General features: G+C 43.5%; 1 protein-coding gene across 4 annotated transcripts in view; it reads left to right on the top strand.

The window, feature by feature from the left end:
- The window catches only part of LOC127567449 (leucine zipper putative tumor suppressor 3), a 340,413-nt gene that overhangs the window by 141,583 nt on the left and 184,239 nt on the right, over window positions 1-14,591 (top strand). For 2 of the 4 annotated variants that reach the window (XM_052010360.1, XM_052010358.1), the window contains exon 1: window positions 4,151-4,375. The exons of 1 other annotated variant lie outside the window; for it this stretch is intronic. The gene's annotated coding sequence lies outside the window, so the exon portion shown is untranslated. Of the gene's footprint in view, window positions 1-4,149; window positions 4,376-14,591 lie in introns of those variants that run through there. One more of the 4 variants, XM_052010362.1, reaches the window with a different exon arrangement.

Here is a 14,591-nt window from a genome sequence, read left to right as displayed (position 1 = left end):
GGCCAATTTATATTTCACTTTTCACTGTTATTCTTATTGAAGTTTAATTTCTTCACTGCTTCATTTCCTCTCGTTCGAACTTAAAACCAGCCCAATCATGGTTTGAAAGATGTCCTCTTACTATCAAATTGTTGACTAGTTCAGGCTCATTATTTATTATTAAATTTACTGTAGTTGTGCTATTGTTAGTCCTAAACAGTTGGGGCTGTATCTTACTGTAAGAATAATGTCACTTTAACCATGCAATCCATTATTACTGTGGAATCAACCAGCAAATTCAGTGCAGTAAGAGATCTGCCAGGAGTTGTGAATCTCTCTATTTGGTTGATTGTGTCATTCTGCTGTTTGCTTCCCAATAGTTTTAAGAATTTGCTGAGTTGGGACATTAATTGCCCAGTAAATGCACAACAGAAAGCTGGGCCTAGTAATTAGTAGCAACAATGCACTAACTATTAACGCATTGCCAATCTCTCTAGCCCAGAAAGGGAACAATTTAAACCTTGGACTCTCATCCATTTAAATAGTAAATTGTTCCTAGAGATATTAAGGAAGTTAAATCTTTTTCATTTTGTTTCTGTCATTTTTCACTGTTTGGTATTCCAGTCATTTTTGTCCTTCCTTTCTCTTTCTGTTCCTGACTTAACTCAAAATCACCCTCAGTCATGTTTTCCTTTCTCAGACCTTAAATCCTATTAGTTCAGGAGATAAACAGTGAGCTACACCATTTGCTGAGATCCCAGATGAAAACCCAGTCCCCCTCCCCCTCCTCCCCCCAACTGCACCTCCAACCTCCAACCCCCTTATCAGGTTTCAAACCTAAAGCTACGCTGCAAAATAATTTTGGGCTGAAGGATTGAGAAAGACTTCCAAACAAAAGGACATGATCTAAGAGCCACTGCTTCATAAAAACGCTCCGGCCAATTGCAGCCATTATATAGAGTCATGCAGCACAAAAACAGGCCCTTTGGCCCAGTGAGTTCATACTGACCATCATGCACCCATTTACGCTAATCCTGCACTAATCTCATTTTATTCTCCCCACATTCCCATCAACTCCCCCAGATTCTACCACTCGCGTACACACTAGGAGCAATTTTCAGTGGCCTACTAACCAACCAATGTGGACGTTTTTGGGATGTGGGAGGAAACAACACCTGGGAGAAATGCATGTGGTTACTGGGAGAATGTGCAAACTCCACACAGACAGCACCAGAAGTCAGGATTGAGCCGAGGTCTCTGGAGTTGTAATCTACAATCTGCACCACCCCAAAGTTCCTTTGATTTGACCTGTTCTGCTTCTATTCTGTGTGAGAGTGTAGATCTTCCTACCTTCTTAAACACTTCTAATTTTATTAATGTTAGAGCAGGGCACATGAAAGCATAGAACATAGAACAGTACAGCACAGTAACAGGCCCTTCAGCCCATGATGTCTGTGCTGAACATGATTCCAGATTAAACTAAATCTCTTCTGCCTGCACATGATCATATCCCTCCATTCCCTGTATATTCATGTGTCTATCTTACAGCCTTTTAAATGATACTATTGTATCTGCTTTTACCACTACCCCGGCAGCCCGTTCTAGGCACCCACCACTCTCTGTGTAAAAAACTTGCCCCGCACATCTCCTTTAAACTTTCCCGCTCATACCATAAATGCATGTCCTCTACTATTTGATATTTCTACCCCTGGGAAAAAGATTCTGACTGTCTACCCTATCTATGCCTTTCATAATTTTATAAACTTCAATCAGGACTTCCCTCAGCCTCTGACACTCCAGAGAAAATAACCCAAATTTGTCCAAGCTCTCCTTATAACTAATACTCTCTAATCCATGCAGCATCCTGGTGAACCTCTTCTGCACCCTTGCCAAAGTCTCCACATCCTTCCTGTAATGGGGCAACCAAAATTGCACATGATGAACACATCACTATTGGCAGGAAGTCTGCAGGCAGTCCCCGTCAGCCAAACAAACATTACCTTTATATGGCACCTTCAGGGTTGTCAAATATCCCAAGGTGCCTCCCAGGAATAGAATTAAATGGAAATTTGACATACAGCCACAGGAGGAGCAGTGAAAGGCGGACCAGGTTTAAGAGAAGCTAAATGGAGACACAAGAGACTGCAGATTTTGGAAATCTAGAGCAATACACAAAGACGTAGCAGGAATGTGGTGAAACAAAAATGCTGTTCATAATTACACGAAAGAAATGAAGATCTTTGTGAAGAAATAGTGAGGGTAAATCCCGAACCAGCCTGTAATAGTTACATTACCATTTCAAATTAGTTACACTTTTCTAGGGACTGAAAGTAGATGCCTTTCAAGTGAAGTATTGTCTGTAGTTCTGGTCTTCTAACCAAAGAAAGGATGTACTGTTTACTCAGTGTACTTCATGCAAACAAGGAATTTCATTGCATCCTGATGTATATGGCAATAAACTGATTTACTTGCCATAGAGAGCATACAGTGAAGATTCACTGGACAGGTACCAAGGATGCAGGGTTTGCTGTACGAGGAGGGATTGAGTAGACTGGGACTGCATTCTTTAGTGTCCAGAAGGATAAGAGGAGATCCCAATGAAACTTGACAAACTAGATGCAGGGAGAAAGTTTCCCTGGCTGCAGAATCTATGACTAGAGGGCACAGTTTCAGAATTCAGAACACGAAATGCTGACTGTGCATTTCCCTCCATAGATGCTGCCTGACCCGCTGAGTCCCTCCAGCACCTCTGTGTGTTGCTCAGGAGTAGTTGTTGCAGAGAGTCCTACAGAAAGAGGGCAAGAACCGGGGTGGGAATTTCAGAGATTGGCACCTGGGCAGCTAAAAGCTGCATCAGTAGCAGAGCAATTAAAACCAGAGGCCAAAATTAGAGGGGGGGGGGGGGCGAGACATTTGTGGGAGATAGGGAGGGACGATGGAAGGATTTGCAAATGACTTGGTCCCCTTGTTCTTTTTCCCCCCTCTTCTTTCACCCGGAGTGATTGTGTTGGCTATATCTTTGACCTGGTGCCTATTCCCAACACTGAACACCTGCCTTTCTGGCTCTCCCTGTGCTTTGGCAGATCCAGCAATCTTTACCTTAACATAGAACATAGAACACTACAGCACAGTACAGGCCCTTCAGCCCACAATGTTGTCCCGACATTTTATCCTGCTCTAAGATCTATCTAACCCTTCCCTCCCACATAGCCCCCTATTTCTCTATCATTCATGTGTCTATCTAAGAGCATCTTAAATGTCCCTAATGTATCTGCCCCCACAACCTCTGCTGGCAGTGCGTTCCACACACCCACCACTCTCTGTGTAAAAACCTTACCCCTGACATCCCCCTTATACCTTCCTCCAATCACTTTAAAATTATGTCCCCTTGTGTTAGCCATTGTTGCCCTGGGAAAAAGTCTCTGACTGTCCACTCGATCTATGCCTCTCATCATTTTGTACACCTCTATCAAGTCACCTCTCATCCTCCTCCTCTCCAAAGAGAAGCCCTAGCTTGCTCAACCTATCCTCATAAAACATGCTCTCCAATCCAGGCAACATCCTGGTAAATCTCCTCTGCACCCTCTCTAAAAGCTTCCACATCCTTCCTATAATGAGGCGACCAGAACTGAACACAACATGCCCTTCTCCACATGCCCAGGTCTCTGAGTGACTGGTGTGCTGCATGTTGGATTTGCACACTTTTTTGAAATTCCTTATTCAACTTGCATTGCTGCACCGGGCTTGAGTCGCCAGGGTGGAGACCGTTCCCACTTTGTGGCATATCACACTTTCTTTTCACCCTCCTTTTACACATCATGGCAGCCTGTAAGGACAACGATAAGGTTAACAGTTCATGTCTCTGAAGGGCAGTGCAAGTTAGAGACAGCAAGCTGGACTTGGACTAAGGCAGGGACTGACAAATGGTTTGAATTTTTCATAGACATTACGAGAGGGCGTTTTGTTTTGTTACCATCGACCAGCCTAGGGTCAAAGTAGATCGCTACAACACCGACTGTGCGTGGCTGAGCTCGCTTTGCGGGCTCGGGGATGTACCAGGGACAGGTTGTGACTGTTAAATCAGCATTGCGCTGTGGTGGCGGCCGCTGAGCGAAGGTGCGGAGCTCGTTTGCCACCGAGGGATGACGGCTTGGAGGAGCTGATAGGCTGGCGCAAGGCTGGAGGCAGGGCTGAGGTTGCTACCATGTGAATGTCCACACTTGTCAATTCGCCACCAGCAGCACAGCCAGAGGAACCCGCAGAGAGAGAGAGAAAAAAAGCTCCTTCCTCCCCTCCTGCTCTCTCCCCTCCCTTCTCGGGAGGGGTTTTCGTTGAGAGATTCTTGACCTGATCGCAAGCAAACAACTTTGCCCTCCCCACAGGATGTACCTCAACGGTGAGTCCTTCCTCCTCCTTTACACCTCCCGGTGACAAACAAAAGGCCGTTTTAATAACATTCGCCCTTATGCCTTTGGTACGTCTGGAAGGTTTAAGTTGGTCCCAAGTTTAGCAGTTAAACTGATTGCAACGCCGTGACAGGTGGGGAATATTTTAAGGGTGTGAAATAGACGCGGATTCTTTGCTTCTGAGAATATCGGATCAGTTGCATGGATTGCAAATTGCAGACCTTTTTTATTTATACCTGTTCAGGGGGTGCATTTGAAATGTTGTTTAAAATTAGCTGCAAAAACAACGCTGCACGAAGCAGGTAAACGCTAATGTGGTTATCATCTGGGCGCGATGTGAGTTTGCCTCTGTGGCCTTGGTGATGTAAGCGGGTTGTGTACGTGATCTGATTTAAAGGGGCTCTCAACTTGCCCCCACTCTAGAAGGCAGAGCTTCACTGCACTGCACCATCTGTACTTTTATTATATTTAAAATAAAACCATGATGTGAATCTAACTAACCTTTTCTTTTGTGTGTGTGTGTATATATATATATCGGTGCAGTCGTTCTCCTCCCTGTGTGCTAATCTCCTAGAGCTCCCTCCTGATGTTAAACAGGAGGTCACGCCAGGTAACGGCTTCCTAATTCTGGTTGAAAGGAGACCTCTGGTTTGTGTTGAGGATTAGGTTGATGGACGAAGGATATCGGCTTACACATCGATCGAAGTTTGGGGTTGGGCTTGGTATCGGGGAGCATTTACCTTTATTGCCGTGGCTGAATTATGTTTGGGAGGGGCCGGGTGTCCAAAGTGATGGAAGTCACGCCAGTGCTAAAACCTAGACGTTATTACGCGAGGATCAAACCCTGTGCGCAATAATTTCTGAAATGAGCGTTGACATTAATTAAACTTCGCAGTCATAGGGCAAATTATATTTTTATATGCATCCATATCCATTAAGAGCGGTATGGGTTAACTGAAGATTAAAATTGGCCCGTTTCATGAGCCACTGGACGTTTATTTTTTAAATAATCCATGTCAGTTGCTTTTTTTTTGCTCTAGATGCCACGTTTAGTTGACTGATAGCAGGTTCCCCAGATTGATAGTTTCTGTTACAGTGTAGGTGTGAGCTTCAAGGAAACAAACAGCGTCTTGCTTAAGGATATCAGAATAACGTATTGTGTGAGGCTTGACGACATTTCCAGTAGTTTGCTGTGAAGAGCACATTTTGGAATATAATATAATCATAAACTTATTACAGCACCTGGCTCATGCTAGTTCTTAGTACAGCAGTCCCATTGCTCCACTCTTTCCCCACAGCCTTACACGTTATCTCTCCTTAAGGATCTGTCTACTTCCCTTCTGGAGATGTTGATTCTGCTTCCACAACCTGAGCTCCAGCTCATTTTGGTCGGTATGGACTTGTTGCATCGGTGTTGTATTGCTCTGTGACTCTATAAACCTTTCATGAGTGGTTATTCTTTACATTACCCTTGTATCTTTTGTCCAAAAGTTGCAATTTGTGTTCATTAGTGGTTGAACTATCTACCAATCGGAACAACTTGCTTTGACCTGAACGTGACCTTGTATCATGGATACAAGGAGAACCTGCTATCATTTGCTCCAAAAAGAACAATTCCAGGTTCTCCAGTTTCTTTTATTTAGCTGAAATCTTTAATTCTCGGAATATCAAAGGCAGCTGAATAAAATCATTGAGGAATTTCCTACTCACTAGCTTCTCCACTTCTCACAGCAAATGTTTATTTTTAACTTTTATATAGAATAACAGCTGAGAAATGGGTACTGACATCTAAACCAGTATTTATGTTCCACATAAACCTGCTCCTACAATCTAACAAGACGTGTGTCCATTCCTTCCTCCTTAATGTTCATCTACCTAATCGCTTCAACTAGACCACGTGATTGCAAGTTCCACATCCTACCAACATTGCTTATTCTCACCAGGATTAATTATTAATGACTCTTTTATAATTATGGTTTTGGACACCCCCAGCCAGTTCAAGAAGGAAATCCGTAATAAATAATGCATGCATTTATATCTTTTTTATCACTTCTTTTAATAATATATTAACCTTGTTAGCTTCTCTGATAAATACAGAAGTAGTAGCTATTCAATTTGGTGACAGCTTGTTGTCTTGACCTATGAGTTTATATAATGCAGCCTCACAACAGGCCCTTCAGCCGAACTCGTCCATGCTGAGCTTGTCCCATTTGCCTGCATTTGACCCATGTCCCTTTAAACTTTGAGCAACAAACAAGATGCTGGAGGAACTTAGCAGGTTCCTCCAGCATCTTGTTTGTTACTTCAGATTCCAGCATCTGCAGACTCTTGTGTCTCCCTTTAACTCTTTCCTATCCATGTTCCTGACAAAATGTCTTTTAAGCATTGGGTGGCACGGTAGTGTAGCAGTTAGCGTAACACTATTACAGCGCCAGCGACCCAGGTTCAATTCCGGCTGCTGTCTGTGAGGAGTTTGTACGTTCTCCCTGTGTCTGCGTGGGTTTCCTCCGGGTGCTCCGGTTTCCTCCCACATTCCAAAGACGTATGGGTTAGGAACTGTGGGCATGTTACGTTGGTGCCGGAAGCGTGGCAACACTTATGGGCTGCCCCCAGAACACTCTATGCAAAAGATGCATTTCACTATGTGTTTCGATGTACATGTGACTAATAAAGAAATCTTATTTTATCATTGTAATTGTAATTGTACGTGCCTCTGCCACTTCCTCTGGCAGCTTGTTCCATATGCCCACCACCCTCTGTGTGGAAAAGTTTGCCCCTCAGGTCCCTTTTAAATCTTTCCCTAATTTTTATTTTATTATGTGTCTTCAGAACACTTTTGAATTTGTTCTTTACTGATCTTTAAATTCATCTTAATTTACTCTCTTTTTTAAAATTAAACTCTTTGTTTCCCTCAATTTTGTTTTACTACTTTTCTAAAATTGTTGTGGTCTTGTTTAACTCTCTTTAATGTTTATGTATGTATTATGTGGCTTCTTTAATTTCAGTTTAATCTTTACCTTGTCATTGTCCGTGGTGTTTTAGTGCAGCGAGGATGATTGACCTTGACAACTACAACCATTTTCCTTTGTCCGAGGTATGCTTCCAGCCATTCAAGTGTTTTCCCTTCGATGTCCATTGATTTGAGTGCCTTGATACCATATGCAGTCAAATGCTGCCCTGATGTCAAAGGCAGTCACTCTCACCCCTCCTCTGGGATTCAGCTAAAGGTGCATGGAAAGTCATGCTTGATGAACCTTTTAGAGTTTTTTGAAGAGGTAACCAAACAGGGTAGATGAGGGTAGGGTAGCGGATGTTGTCTATTTGGACTTTAGCAAGGCCTTCAACAAGGTCCCACATGGTAGGCTGGTCTGGAATGTTAGGTCCCATGGAACCCAGGGAGAGCTAGTTAGGTGGATTCAAAGTTGGCTTGGAGGTAAGAAGCAGGGAGTGGTGGTTGAAGGCTGTTTCTCGGAATGGAGGCCAGTGACGAGTGGTGTGCTGCAGGGGTTGGTGTTTGGACGCTTGTTATTTCTTATTTATATAAATGATTTGGAGGTGAATGCACAAGGCTTGATCAGTAGGTTTGTGGACGACATGAAATTAGGAGGTGTTGTTGATAGTGAAGACAGTTATTGTAGATCACAAGGGGATCTTGATCAGTTAGGGAAGTGGGCAGAGGAGTGGCAAATGGATTTCAATACAGATAAGTGTGAGGTGATGCATTTTGGAAAGTCAAACTAGCATAGGACATACTATGAATGGTGGGGCACTAGGGACTGTAATGGAACAGAGGGACCTAGGAGTACGAGTGCATAGTTCGTTGAAAGCGGCACATAGGTAGACAGGGTGGTGAAAAAGGCGTTTAGTATACTGGCCTTCATCAGTCAGGGCACTGAGTATAGGAGTTGGGACATTATGTTGCAGCTGTATAAGTCATTGGTGAGGCGGCACTTGGAGTACTGTGTACAGTTTTGGTCACCTTGTTATAGGAAAGGTATGGTTAAACTGGAAAGAGTGAAGAAAAGGTTTATGAGGATGTTGCCAGGACTAGAGGGCCTGAGTTATTGGAAATTGGCCAGGCTGGGTCTATATTCCTTGGAACGTAGGAGAATGAGGGACAAGCTTGTAGAAATGTTTAAAATTATGAGAGGCATAGATAAGGTGGATGGTAACAGTCTCTTCCCCAGGGTGGGTGAGTCCAAAACTAGGGGGCATAGGTTTAGGGTGAGGGGGGAAAAGATTTATAAGCGACCTGAGGAGCAACTTATTCACGCAGAGGGTGGTGAGTAGATGGAAAGAGCTGCCAGAGGAAGTGGTTGAGGCAGGTACAATAGTATCATTTAAGAAGCACTTGGATAGGTACACGGAAGGGCGGGGCTTAGAGGGATATGGACCGAATGCAGGAAATTGGGACTAGCTGGGTGGGCACCACGGTCGGCATGGACTGGTTGGGCCGAAAGGCCTGTATCCGTGCTGTATTGCTCTGTGACTCTATGTTTGGACCAAGGCAGTGATGAGCTCTGAGTGGTCTTTGCAAAACCCAAACTGGGCAACGGTGATAAAAACTGAAAATGCTGGAAACATTCAGTGGGTCAGGAAGCATCTGTGGAAAGAGTTAACAATTCAGGTCGAAGATTGAAGGGTCTTCATGCTGAGTGGTTCCAGCATTTTCTGTTCTCATTTCAGATTTCCAACACCTGTTGTTCTTTTTTGACTTTCATTTACTGGCGTCAGTAAGTAGGTTATTGGTGAATAAGTGCCACTTGATAGGACATACCTGGGCAATTTTCCACATTGTCAGGTAGATCGCAGTGTTGTTAGTGAACTGGAACCACTTACCTTGAGGCACAAGTAGTTCTGGAGCGCAGGCCTTCAGCAGTGCAATTGGGATGTTGTCTGATCTCATAGTCTTTGGGTTGTCCAGTGATGTCATCCAATTGGAATTGGTTTATTATTGTCACTTGTACTGAGGTTCAGTGATCAAGAGTTCATTGTTAGCGTATGAGAGGTCCGTTCAAGAGTCTGATAACAGTGGGATAGAAGCTGTCTTTAAGTCTGATGGATCGTGCTCTCAGGCTCCTGTATCTTCTGCCTGATGTGAAGGGGAGAAGGGAAAATGACTGGGATGGGAGGGGTCCTTGATCATGTTGGCTGCTTTCCTGAGGCAGCATGTAGACAGAGTTAATGGAGGCAATGCTGGTTTATCTGATGAATTGGTAATCCTCATGTATTAAACTTTTTTTAGGGCTAGAGTGGTTTATGAACATTAGCTGCAGCTTAGTATTCCATTAAAAACTGGTACACCTCATTCATCAGGATGGAATATCTTCAGGCATTATCCAATAGTGAGATTAATTTGCAAATAAGTCATTCACTTCCACTGAGTATGTCAGAAAAAGGTCACAACAATCTGAGGGCAAGGGTGCAGGGGATTATGACAACAACATCTGGATTTCAAAATCTAACTGCACAGTATTTCCAGAAGATGCTCTCAGATTTCTTCCATTTTGGATGAACTTTAAATAATACAAGCAAATGCTGGAAACACGCAGCAGGTCAGACAGTGTCTGTGGGAAAAGAAACAAGAGTTAATATTACAGGTTCAAGATCTTTTGTCAGAACTGGAAAAGCAAGGAAACAAGTTGCTTTTCAGTTGCTTTTAAGATGCTGGGGGAGGGATGGAAAGGACAGAGGGAATATCTGTGGTAGGGTGAGGCCAGGGTTGCCTTTGCGATAAGCTGGTGATGAAGCCATCTGGTTGATAGGTTAATGAGAATGGTTAGGGAGACTGAACACAGGTAAAAGAACATCTAAAAGCTGTGGAATGCTGAACATTATGTTATTTCTCAATGCAAATTTCTGGTCAATAAATACTCTACATCTAAGCTGAACCATAATGGGGGCTTTACTCAAAAAATATTGCAGTGACTTTTGTTTTATCTGAAATACGGATGCTAGCATGTTGATGGAAGGGAATATGCCTATTCACAGAAGGTTTGAGCAGAAGTGTGCATAGCTGCCCTACTGCTTTGAACCATGAACTTTTCATTGGTTACCTATAATGAATGAATGACCATTTCACAGAATCAAAGAAAGGTACAGCACACAAATGGACTCTATGTGTTGTGATGTGATTACAACACATTGACACAATCATGAAGAAGGCAATCCAGTGGCTCTACATCATTAGGAGTTTGAGGGGATTTGGTATGTCACCAAAGACTCTTACAAATTTCTACAGGTGTACGATGGAAATCATTCTGACTGGTTGTATCACCACCTGGTACGGATGCTCCAATGCGCAGGATCGCAAGAGGCTGCAGAGGGCTGTAGACTCAGCCAGCTCCATCATGGGCACAACCCTCCCCACCATTGAGGACATCTTCAAGAGGCAGTGCCTCAAGAAGGCGCCATCCATCATTAAGGACACTCACCATCCGGGACATGCCCTCCTCAAGTTACTACCATCAGGGAGGAGGTACAGGAGCCTAAAGACCCACACCTAATGTTTCAGGAACAGCTTCTTCCCCTCTGCCATCAGATTTCTGAATGGTTCATGAACCCATGAACACTACCTCATTATTCCTTTTTTGCACTATTTATTTATTTTTGTAACTTATAGTAATTTTTTATGTCTTGCACTGTACTGCTGCCGCAAAACAACAAATTTCACGACATATGTCAGTGATAATAAATATGATTCTGATTCTGATTTTGATATTGTCCATGCTGACTGTGATGCCTTGTTTTTGCTAATCCCTTTTACCTGCATTTGGCCCATATCCCTCTACTCCTTTCTTATTCAAGAACCTTTTAAACATTGAAATATATCTGCCTCCAATTCCTCCTCTGGCAGCTCATTCCAGAGTTTCACCACCCTCTTGTGTGGAAAACTTTCCCCTCAGACCTGCTTTAAATCTTTGCTGCCTCACCTTAAAGCTGTGCCCTCTAGTTTTAGACTCCCCTGCCCTGGGAAAAAAGTTCTGACTATCTATCCTATCTAAGTCCCTTGTAATTTTATAAACCTCTATAAATCATCCCTCAGCCTCGTAAGTTCCAGTGAGAGGAAACCCAGCTTGTCGAATCTCTCCTTATAACTAAAGTCCTCCATTCCAGTCAGCATCCTGGTAAATCTCTTCTACACATCCTTTCTCTTTCTACCACATCCTTCCTATAGTATGGCTACCAGAACTGTACACAATAATCTATGTGTGGTCTAACCAGTAGTTGTACGACTGCAACATGACATCCCAACTCTTATACTCAAGGCCTTGTTCTTTGCAGGCAAGCTTACCAAATGCCTTTCTCAATACCCTACCCACCTGTGTCGAGACTTTCAGGGAGCTGTGGACTTGCACCCCAAGGTTTCTCTCTGTACATCAACGCTCTTAAGGTCCCATTTATTTTATAGATCCTACCAGAATTTGACCTCCCAAAGTGCATTTATTTGATGGTGTTTATTGAGGGATGTGTGTTGGCTAAAAGAGTTGAAAAGAAAATGTGTTGAGCATGGGAGCATGGGATGCTCAAACCCATAGCCAGTTGGATTCAGAGGAGGTAAGAGTAGCTGAACTAGATTGGTGCTTGGAAATGTATATCCTGTAAAGGGTAACCTTTCTTCAATATTCTCATTTAAAAAGCAAACTGCTGGATGAACTCAATAGATCAATCAGCATCTGTGGAGGCAAAGGTATGGTTGACATCAGGACAGAGTGTGTAGAGGGGAAATAGCCAGTATAAAGAGAGGGAAGGGTGAAAGGGAGGGGTCAATCAGGCTGGTAGGTGATAGGTGGAACCAGGTGAGGTGGGGGATGATGGGTAGATGGAGTTAGGTGGGGGAGGGGGTGGGGGGAGTTTAGAGCCTGAGGCTGGAGAGTGATAGGTGGAAACAGACATGGAAAAAACTGTTCTTATCAGGCCCATGGAAGAAGCTTCGTCAAATCAATCATTGCTCTTCTATGGAATATTACCCATCAGGTTGTTTTGCATGCATTTCTAGCACTTTCCATTTTTTTATGTCAGTACAATCAGCCCTTTATTTACACATTGTTCAGAGTGTGGGGTAGCCTGAATACAAATGACCAGAAATTGCAAAAGAAAGCCAATAGATAAATATGTAATTATAAAATGTTATTAAGTTAATGACAATGCACAACTTCTTTGTATGAATGGAACATATTTAAAATCAATTTAGGAATGTCTGTGTGGGTGATAGAATTATTTGCCCAGTGACATAGTACTGGTTGTATATTTGAGTTGGAAAAAATTTGTCATTTATGGGAAATATAATAGACCTTCTTTTATTTTGTGCCAGGCAAAACATCTCACATCAGCAATGGCTGAGATTAAGATAAACAGCTGTGGGGCAGCGGGAATTATGGGAGGATGGCAAAAGTTTGCCTTAAAAATGTTCTGAATGTGCAACAGTGTCAGAAATCCAGGAGCAGGATGGTGCTGCCACCACAGAGTGAAGGAAAGAAGGGTCTGAGGCAGCATGGCCACGATGGGCTGAAAGGACTTTGATTCTGAGGGTCGGAAGACCACAAGAAACACGAGCAAGACTGCCAAGGATAGAGAGACCAGTGGTTGTGAAGGGGCATTGCATTTAATTGTCCTGTGGGATACAAAGCCAGAAAGATAGTTAAAAGGATAAATTGCAATGATAGAAACACAGATAAATTGGTATTTGGGTAGGCTGGTGAACAGAACAGTAGGGCCAATGAACAGCAGCACCAGTAGGGCTGGAGACGCAAGAAACTGCAGGTGCTCGACCCACTGAGTTCCTCCAACAGATTGGTTTTTGTGCCAATGATTCCAGGCCTGGTTAGGAACGAGTGTTTCATTGGCCGTGCAAGGTAAAATCAGGGAAGGGCATTGTTACAAAAGATGGAGATATTTCCTCATGGAGGTGGGCAAGAAATCCAGTTCAGCGTATTCCAGCCATTCAGGATAGCTCGTAAAAGGCTGAACATTAATGAAGCCTCCAGGACAACGCTGAGCTGGGAGCCGTTGGTGCTGAACTTCTCATCCCATTTGAGTTGGACGGCTTCAGTTTCTGCATCAGAAAGGGGTTCTGATGGAAGGTTGAACAACTCCCCTCTGGTTCAACAAACAATCTGCCAGAGGAAGTCAGTGGGTTGAGCAGCATCTGTGGGGGGGGAAGGAATAGTCGACGTTTCGAGTCGAAACCCTGCGTCACATCTTTGGGAGGTAAGAGGAAACTGCAGCACCCAAGGAGACCCATGTGATTACAGGGAGAAAGTGCAAACTCTACACAGACAGCAGCTCACTGGAATATTCAGCAGCACCCGCTGCACCACCGTGTTGCCCTGGCCAGGGACTTTGTTCCTGTAAATTTCCCAGTGATCTGCCAAAAGTAGCACAATACTAATCATTGTTGTGAGTGTAGCTTTGTGCTGCCTCTGCAGTCAAAGAACTTTCCTGTTTTCCTTCAGCAAAATATCTTTGGATAAAGGCTGCTTTGGTGATTTAACGCAGGAAGGAACCTCCGGGAAAGATGGTGGGTGAGGGGGAATGGAGAAAGTTAGCACAGGAAGGTTGACAGAACAAGTGATAAGTGGATTAAGAGATTTGGATACAATCTCAAGCTGTTTCAATGTGGGGCAAATCAGAACAAAGTGCCTTAAATCCAAGATTGGCACCGATAAATCTGATATTGAATTCAGGGAAAACTGACTGCTGCATTTGGAACACAATGCCATTCGAAATAGCCAAGCCTAATTTCCTGATGTTTGTGCAGTAGACAGGAAAAGAAGAATTGCCAATGGAAGGTCACTGATCTGAAAAGTTAATTCTGTCTCAGCGCCGGAAGCATGGCGACACTTGCGGGCTGCCCCCAGAACACTCTACACAAAGATGCATTTCACTGTGTGTTTCGCTGTACATGTGACTAATAAAGATATCTTATATCTTAAAGATGAGCGGGAGAAGCTCAGGTGTTGGCAAAGACCAATTGGGCTGAATGGCCTTTTTCTCTTTTGTGGATTTTGTATGATTTTATGTAACTGCATGAAGTCCTTGAAAAAGTGAGTTGGATCAATAGCTAACCAGAAAGGTTAATTGGATACACATTGATTGGCCATGGTGGCCTACTCCTGCTCCTCTTTTCTTGTGTTCTTTAGTTCTCTGGGTAATGCACATCTTCCTTATCTCCTCTCATCCTTCTACCAATTGAAATCAATTCCC

The sequence above is a fragment of the Pristis pectinata genome, chromosome 2 (genome assembly GCF_009764475.1).
Source record: "Pristis pectinata isolate sPriPec2 chromosome 2, sPriPec2.1.pri, whole genome shotgun sequence".
NCBI lineage: Eukaryota > Metazoa > Chordata > Chondrichthyes > Rhinopristiformes > Pristidae > Pristis > Pristis pectinata.
The sequence above is the reverse complement of the archived record's forward strand: the minus strand, read 5'-3'. Positions and strand labels throughout refer to the sequence as shown.